General features: G+C 44.1%; 1 pseudogene; it reads left to right on the forward strand.

Moving 5' to 3' along the window:
• LOC121045506 overlaps positions 1 to 7,107 on the forward strand; it is a 30,087-nt pseudogene extending 22,980 nt beyond the window's left edge.
• The last annotated feature ends 1,874 nt before the right edge of the window (positions 7,108 to 8,981 follow it).

Raw genomic sequence — 8,981 nt, forward strand, 5'->3', positions numbered from 1 at the left:
TCTCTTAATTCAAACTTTCGGATAATTCAAACTAACGTGCAGGTCCCATCCTATGTGTCTCTATGGGAAGAAACTCCTGATAATTCAAACTTTGCTTTATTGAAACAAATTTTCGGCCCCCCTCGAGTTTGAATTAATGAGAGTCGACTGTACATGGCTTTCACCGACATCACTTGGCCAGACACAATGAGGAAAAGGCACGTGAGAGCCTACCCTCCAATGTGTTAATTTTTCCACAAAAGGGGGCCATGGGAGACACAATAGGGGAAAGGCATATGAGAGCTTAGCTTCCACTGCGTTCACTAGACGCTTTTGACCCCCAGAAAGGAGGGCGGACTGACGCTACCTGCAAGCCATGTATAAACACTGGAAGAACGCAGGATCCACGAGATAACATGTTTGACGAACCTCTACGGGGAAAGGGTTTCGCTAGGTCGGAAACTAGCAACGACCGGTGTTTTTCGGTTTTAACCGATTTTATATTTTCGTCACCGACGGATGTTTATCGGTGTTTTTCGGTTAAAACCGGAAAATACACACCCTACTTATAATCGAACCAAAGCATTCCACCGCCGGCGAAAACGAAACAATCGCGATATCATGGACACCTCGGCTTGTTACGAGTTCAGCCGGCTGTACCCCTAGCATTACTGTTTTGTGCGCTCATTTTACAAATTAATTGTTTTTTTTTATCTGCACAAACGAGTATTATTGGTAGCGATTCACAAAATAATTTGAATGCACAGCGGTGAACTGCGGTGAACAGAGCACGGAGCGCCCGACTCCCGGGGGATGACGGCACTTCTCGTAAGAGCTACTCCGGAGGCCGCTGGAACAGCCTCACGGCTCGCTTGGCTCGCTCACCCCGCGGCTTCGCAGTTTTTCGTACGATTCACGGTCGCACATCGTTTGATCGAGTACGAGATCATGCTAGTGCGCTAACTATGTTCATTTGTATTGAAACTCGTGATCCGGGCAGTTTAGGTTTTCGGTGCTCGTTTATGGCCATTCTTCACCCAGAAGCAACCAACAACTGCGCTGTTGGACGCAAGTTCGACCCGTCGGAGTGGATGATGCTCCAGTGGAGTCTCCGGTGGCGCGGAATCTTAAAGTGCTTAAAGTGTGACGGCAAACGAAGAAGCTTCCGCAGGCCAAAGTCTGGATGGGTGGGGATGCCTTCCGGAGGTGGGGATGCAACGGTACGCCGCAAACGTGCGCAATCGGTCCCTACCCGTGACGTCCGACGCAATCGCCGAGGAAGCGCGGAAGATGCGGTTGATTCTACCATTTGCGAAGTGCGAGATTTCACTGCATGGCGCCGACGACGTGCTTCGAGAGCGTAGCAGTGATGATGACGGGACTGACATTACTAGTGCGTACGAGTCGTAGTCTAGTTGCGGATGCAGTGAGAACGACAGTGAGCAGCTTCAGTTGTCCCGCCCCCAGTGTGAACCTCGTAGTTCCGATAACGCCTGGCCATCTCATGCACCTCGCACGTGCATGCGCAGCCAAAGCACGCCAGAAGGCATCGATCGCGTGCTGGAAGCTCGGCTTTCGAAACAGATACTTGTGGGGGGGGGGGGGGTCGACTTACAATCGAGTCGACTTACAATCGTGTAAATACGGTACTGAAAATAAAATAGCTCAGGCCTTGCTGCTCGGCCAGGCCGTTACGAGATGCTTATGTGAATTCTCAAAACTTTCCACTATCGTCTCAGATAATGTATTATTTGATTGCATTTCGTATGAAAGGCTGACAGTACTCTGAAGTTTTGCAACAACTCTCATGTTCGTCGTCTGTTCTGCTGGAGGATTAATCTCGTTGAGTGCGCTTTTCCTCGCGCACTGGTGTACTGAAGAGAAGAGAAAACCACAATGCGATCATGGTAATTTTGCGTGCCTTGCTTCACTGCAGCACACCACCGTGCTAAGGGGAGAGCACTCCCCCAGCACGAGACACGACAATTTCTGAATACAACTTTGGCTTGTATGTATGGTAGACCATTATATCCTCGTGGTATCTTTTTCTAATTCGAGATTTAGCGAGGATACTTTGGTATTACAGGAAAATTTATATGTGCTCTTTCGTATGTTTATTCATTTATGCCAACTCATTTGATTAGCTTTCACTTTTATATAGACGTGAGTAAATTAGAGCTAAGGTGGCAGGAGTAGTGGATGGAAGCTCGGTAACAACCTTAATGAGTTCGGCGGGATTGCTTTCAAGTTTTGTTCACATCCCGGTTTTGTTACGAAGTTCACATAAAATGTAATTGACATTCATAATCAAATACCAACTGCTTTGTTTTTTATGTTTATTATAAATTGCTGCTTTGTTACAACCTTTAGAACTCAAAGCAACCGTTAATTTATGGGCTCTATATTATTTTATTTCAGTGAGATTCAGTACCTAAAATAATCATTCACAGCAGTTTGTGCTGTCCTTCACTCACCTTCTTACCCTGTCTAGTGCTTCTCCATGCAAATAAAATGAGTTCTGTGTTTGAGGGACTCACTCCTGCTGTTCAATTGATGCTATGGGTTGCACATAAGTCAGAAGGCAATGTGGACATTGCCTTTTAATTGGATGCGCCGACACATTAATGTTAACAGAATGTCTGCATTGATCTGAATAAAAATGATGCTACAAAAGTTATTTTGGCTGCTCCAAAATTGACTTTTGACTGCTCCAAGAGCTGCTCGAAAATGACTTGAACCAATCACATCACTGGATATGTAAAGTATGATTTAGAAATCAAAATAAAAAATGTACAAATTAATTTTTTATGATTTTCACTTTTTAAGACTGAGGACTCCCCTTAATGGTGCCAGTTCATTTGATTGCTTCCATAAACTGAATTCCAAAGTGCAGCAAAATATTAAACTACAGGTGTGGCAAAACTGCATCATTGACTACTCTTTCACAAATTGGCTATATTGGTTGGGCTTTCCTTGTGTGCCAATACATATTTTATTTTCTTGTAGGTGATGGAGCCCCATTGTTGGGAGAGACCAGCTGCCCACTGAAAGTCACTAAGGACATCTGGTTTGGATGCTGTTTCTGCACCTATGTCACCAGAGATCAGCATGTAATTGTGAGCCACCTGGCTGCCCATGGTGAACAATCCAAGTGTCGGCATCCTTCCATGTCTGGCTCTAGGTCCCAAGTGCTCGGCAACACTCAAAAGGACAAGAGTAAAAAGCCATTTAAATGCAAGCTTTGCCCCCGAACGTTTGCTTATAATTCTCTTCTGACCTGTCATAATCGAACACACACTGGTGAAAAGCCATTTAAGTGTATGCACTGCCCCAAAGCCTTTGCTCAGAATAAAAATCTGATCTACCACAATCGAGCACACACAGGTGAAAAGCCATTTAAGTGCAAGCTTTGCTCCAAAGCGTTTGCTAGTAATTCCCTTCTAACCTACCATAATCATTTGCACACTGGTGAAAAGCCATTTAAGTGCATACAATGCCCCAAAGCTTTTGCTCAAAATTCCATCTTGCGATGCCATGAACGAATGCACACTGGTGAAAGACCGTTTAAGTGCAAACAGTGCTCCCAAGCCTTTGCTCAAGCTTCCCATCTGCAAAGCCATAATCGAAGGCACACTGGTGAAAAGCCATATAAGTGCAAGCAGTGCCCCCTAGCCTTTTCTCGAAATTGTTATCTGCAAATCCATAATCGAATGCACACTGGTGAAAAGCCATTTAAGTGCAAGCACTGCCCCCTAGCCTTTGCTGATGGTTCGTCTCTGAGAAGTCATAATCGAACACACACTGGTGAAAGGCCATTCAAGTGCAAGTGGTGCCCCAAAGACTTTGCTGAGAGTAGCAACCTGATCCACCACAATCGAACACACACAGGTGAAAAGCCATATAAGTGCAAGCAGTGCCCCAAAGCCTTTGCACAAAATTCTGCTCTGAAACGTCATTGTCAAACACACTCTGGTGAAAAACCATTTAAATGCAAGCAGTGCCCCCAAGGCTTTGCTCAAAATTCTCATCTGCAAATCCATAACCATTTGCACACTGGTGAAAAGCCATTTAAGTGCAAGCAGTGCCCCAAAGCCTTTGCTCGAAATTCTCATCTGCAAATCCATAACCATTTGCACACTGGTGAAAAGCCATTTAAGTGCGAGCAGTGCCCCAAAGCCTTTGCTGATAATTCGTCTCTGAGACGTCATAATCGAATGCACACTGGTGAAAAGCCATTTAAATGCATGCAGTGCCCCAAAGTCTTTGCTCTAAATTCCCATCTACAAATCCACAATCGAACACACTCGGGCGAAAAACCATTTAAGTGTAATCAGTGCCCCAAAGCCTTTGCCGACAATTCTCATCTGAGACGCCATTATCAAGCACACTGGAAAAAAGCATTTAAATGCAAGTAGTGCCCAAGCCTTTGCTCGAAGTCCCAGCCTACAAAGCCAGAATTATTTGTGCAGTGGTGAAAGGCCTTTTAAAGGTGTACTCCGCCGATTTTTGAGCTACCTCAACTAACTATATTTTCTGACCCCCAGGCCTTTACCCTTTCTGGAATGCTATTTAATATCGTGAAATTCATAATAGTAATTGCGAAATCGGCAAATGAAAATGATGCAAAAACAGACATTCAAATATACCCGCCCTTTTCAGGGCCGTGACGTCACTGGAAGTTCAGCTTGCCAGTCGGGCGAGTAGTCTAAAAAATAGAATATGCCAATTATTTGTTCCGTGCTGGAGCGCGATGACTGGAGCGAGCTTCTAAGGCATTCATTTGACACCATGAAACTGCTTCGAATCAGTTGGGAACAAATTCTACAGTCCAAAGAGTGAACCCCTGCACTTCCAATGACGTCACTTTTTCATTGTTGCCAGTAGAGACTTTCAGTTTGAAAAACACGGTGAGGACCAAAATTGTAAATTCAACAACTTCGTGAAAAAAAATTATTTTGACCTAATATTTGGGATACTATTTTGGCGATGTTGTTTGGCGAGTTTAGCAAAATTTAAAGCAAATCGGGGACCATGAAGAAATCGGCGGAGTACACCTTTAAGTACAAGCAGTGCCCCAAGCATTTGTTAATAATTGGCTGTTGAGAAATCATAATAGTATGCACACTTATGAAAAGCCATCTATGTGCATGAAATGCCCCAAAGCCTTTGCTCTAAATTGCTATCTGCAAAGCCACAATCAAACACAGCTGAAAAGCCACTTAAGTGTGATCACTGCCTCAAAGTTTTTGCTCAAAATTATCTTGGATGCCATTATCAAACACTAATGAAAAACCATTTAAGTTCCACAGTGCCCCCAAGCCTGTGCTCAGAGTAATAGCCAAGCTCACCGCACTGAAGCGCTTATGCTTAATAGGCCTCTCAAATTCCAGCAGCGTTCCAGGCCATTTTCTGATGGGCTTGCCTCATTGGGCACATGTTAACATATATAGGTAACAAACCCTGAGGGCAAAGCCTGCAGCAGGTAGGCCTTTCAAATGCCAGCAATATCCAAGAAGATTTGATCATTATTCCAGCTTGGTTGGCTACACTGCCAGATTGTTTGGCATTGCTCTCCAGCTTTTTAGCCGAATGCCATCATTTGTCATCACACAAATGTATCGGTGCATAGGAAGTGATTCTCCTCCAGCTGTGATCTAGAGGCTGGGTTAATGAATAGGAGACATTGTTTAATGTTTTGCAGAGCAGCTACTCTTGTGTGTTGCACCTGAATGTATGTTGGGTCATGCTTTAGCTCTTGCTCCAAACTCCCTTGAACTTGCTTGAGGTGTGCTCTTTGAGATAAGGTCTAATATGTTTGTAAAAATGTTTTTATTCATTTCTTTTGATACTACTCTTTTCTATCTGAAAGATATAATCGTGCCAATAGTTAATGTGGGACCAGAATTCAATCTTGCTTATCAAAAAAAAAAAAAGAAAGGTTGGCAGTTTTAACTTTTACAGCATTGTCTCTTTCAAGGTACTGAAGTAACGGCTGGTCCGCACGCTTGTGGCTGCTTACAACCGGAGAAACCTGTTTTTAAGCCTCTTGTGTGCGCTTACAACTTTCTGCGCTGCTCTGTGCCCGGTCTTGGGCAGTTACAAGTGGCTTGAAAACTGGTCTTGTTTCGGTCGGTCATATTGAAACACAAGTGTTTGCATGGGCCATAAGTAGTGTGAAGTATCTTTTTCCAAGATTTTCGTTTTGACGTCCTGTACAGTGCTAAGACCTCATTTTTGGCAGTTACCTTGGTGGGAAACTAATCGCCGAATTTGTGTGTGCACCGCTACACTTTCTGCTATTGGTTGGGACATCACTATAGTTGAATATCCCTCGCAATGCCCAGCAGGTTTTGCTATAAATTGGCACTGTATCCATTTTGAATACAATGTAATGCCCCTTCGGGACTGCAATGACGAAAGTTGTGGAAAATTTGGAACTGACTGACACGCTCATACTCAATGTTTTGCCTTCCCTCTTTGCACTGGCATCTTCATAGTCATGTATTTATATGACACCTGCTTTCAGATATCACTTTCCTTTCTGTTAGGTATTCCCAATATTTTCTTGCTCTGTGTCCATTATCCTGGCAGTTGTTTCTGTGTTGCCTGGCTGTCTGCATCGGAATTATCAAACCGTAGGTGTCAGTGTTTGCTAAAAAATTCCTTTTTTTTTTTTGTTGTAACACAGCAGTTTGTTTTTCTGCTTCTTTGATGGATAACATTCTTAATTTCTTTTAAAAGAATGAAAAGGGTCGGTGAAGCTAAAGCATGGAACACATGAGCGGTGAAACTGGGTGCCACGTGCAGCAAGGAAGTGATGTAGGGGTGCCAGCACTAGTTGCTATGATACGGTTGCGCAGCGCCCTTTTTTATTGCACGTGTCCCCTGCTTAAGTCTCAATGAATACTAACTCGGCCATGAATCGTCTTTGTTTAGAGTATCTTTTGAATTGATTCTCAATGTGTGATTATTTTTGCATAGTGTAATTAATTTGCAAAGATGTCTTTATTGTGGCTATATTTTTCTTTTTACTTTTATGTTTGTCTTGAACGAAACTGCAGATGTTAAATATGTAATCAGACTTCTGTTTCACTGTTCCTCAGAAATAAAGGCTGGCAGTCAAGCTCCCGCAGTGTGGTCTTTCTTTTTCTTCCATTGCATACCTTAGCTGAAGCAAATCTGCTGCAGGCAGAGTAGCTCTTTAGAGAAGGTTCAGACTTTGCCGTCCTGCACAATGCTGGGATCTCACATTAGCAGTTTTGTCACCAAGAAATTGACTACCAAGTGAAATTCTGTACCGCAGAACATAATATAAAGTGGCAGCTTATGGAGTCGGTTCTGACCATAGCCTAATTCCTGCCCTAAAGCAAGTTTATGTAGGAGGTGACACCATGTTTGCATCACGCTGCATTCTCGAATGGTCTATGACAAAGAGACGTGGGAGACTAGAAGAACTTCGAATCAATTTTATTGGGCTGAAAGTCCTCAGCGTGGGCACCTTCATAATTGCATATTGTTAAACGACAGTCGCTTGTTTTTGACCATCACTACCTAGCACTAATATGACCGCAATGTTTTGCTGCACCAGACATCTGTTCCTGGGGGCTATAGTTGTGGCTCCTGGCTCTCTCCACCAAAATGTAAAGATGTGATGTTGTCGTACAAGTTGCAGTGTTTCTTGTTCATTATCTTATAGCTTAAAAGGACACCGACGTTATTTATGCTCGTGGAGGTTTTTATTTCACCACGACCTATGAGAGCCTAACTACCCAAAACACCTCTCGAGGGTCGAAATTTGTATTCTTTACGCCATAAAACCGCTGATTGAGAATGGACCTTTTTCATAGATCGCTGGGCGCATGCGCCAACTCTGAGAGGGGCAGAAAGGGAAAGGCGCCATTTTTGGGGGCTCTCTTGTCTGCTCAGTTGCTCGGACACTGCTGGTTTGGCTTGACTCCCTCCGCTATTCTCGCGGCTTGACTTCAAAGTCGTCATGCCTCACCACTGCGCAGCTGCTTAGTTGCACAAATAGAGACAAAAATGTTTCACGTGCAAGATTTCAAGTTCCAGCAGCCTTTTGCGGTGGTGCCTGAAAGCACCCGATGTCGAACACCCCGCCCTTTGTGCCCCGCTTTCAAAAGCCCCCGTTTTAGAAGCCTATGACGCAAATTTTCCTTTTCAGCCAAATGGGCCCTCAATGTGACGGCGGGACATTCTGATTTCAACTAAAAGACAGTGTGCGAGAGAGGTTGTGTAGCATAATCATGTTGTACCCAGTACTCAAGAAAATAATAACTGGATAAAGCTTTCCGTTTTTCAGGCGTACGCTATACACATTCATTTTCTGCCATGTTAAAATGAAAAAAAAAGAAAGCTGTGCAACAATTTTAACGTTGAAAGAATTTGCATCATATACTTTTGACATTGTTTATCTTGTTACAAAGGACAGAAAACACATCTTCGAAATGTTGCGATTCCGCGGCGTAATCGCGAGGCAAAAATTTGAATATTTCCCGACCTGCAGCCGCGAGCGGCGGCCATGAGAACCACGCGGAATGACATCAATGGGGGCCTTGTAAAAAGATAAGTGCTCGATAAAAGATAATTTTTCTTTAACTTTTGTCGTTCCAACATGAATATAAATACGTCAAAAACCTGGTATCGGCGACAAAACTTTTATTATACGGAGCTTTAGTGGCGCCATCTATCCGAGGTGAACAAAACCGTCGGCTCTATCTGCTATGGCTCCGGCTTCTGGCGGCTGTTCGCTGCTGCGAACGGCCGCCAGAAGCCGGAGGGGGACGCCGGACCCTGGAGACACTTTCCTCCTTTCGCCATGTTGATCGCGCTCACTGATCTCAATGACCATTGCTGGATCGCGCTTGCCGCTCCCGCAAGTGAAGCCACCGGACGCAACCCCGCTGGGATACAATTTCCCGTTTTGCTAGCCTTTTGCTGCGGTTTTCCAGCGTGCTGTAGACATGTTTTCTACTCGTTCGTCG

This window comes from Ixodes scapularis, unplaced genomic scaffold (genome assembly GCF_016920785.2).
Source record: "Ixodes scapularis isolate PalLabHiFi unplaced genomic scaffold, ASM1692078v2 PGA_scaffold6__148_contigs__length_123643588, whole genome shotgun sequence".
In the NCBI taxonomy this organism is placed as follows: domain Eukaryota; kingdom Metazoa; phylum Arthropoda; class Arachnida; order Ixodida; family Ixodidae; genus Ixodes; species Ixodes scapularis.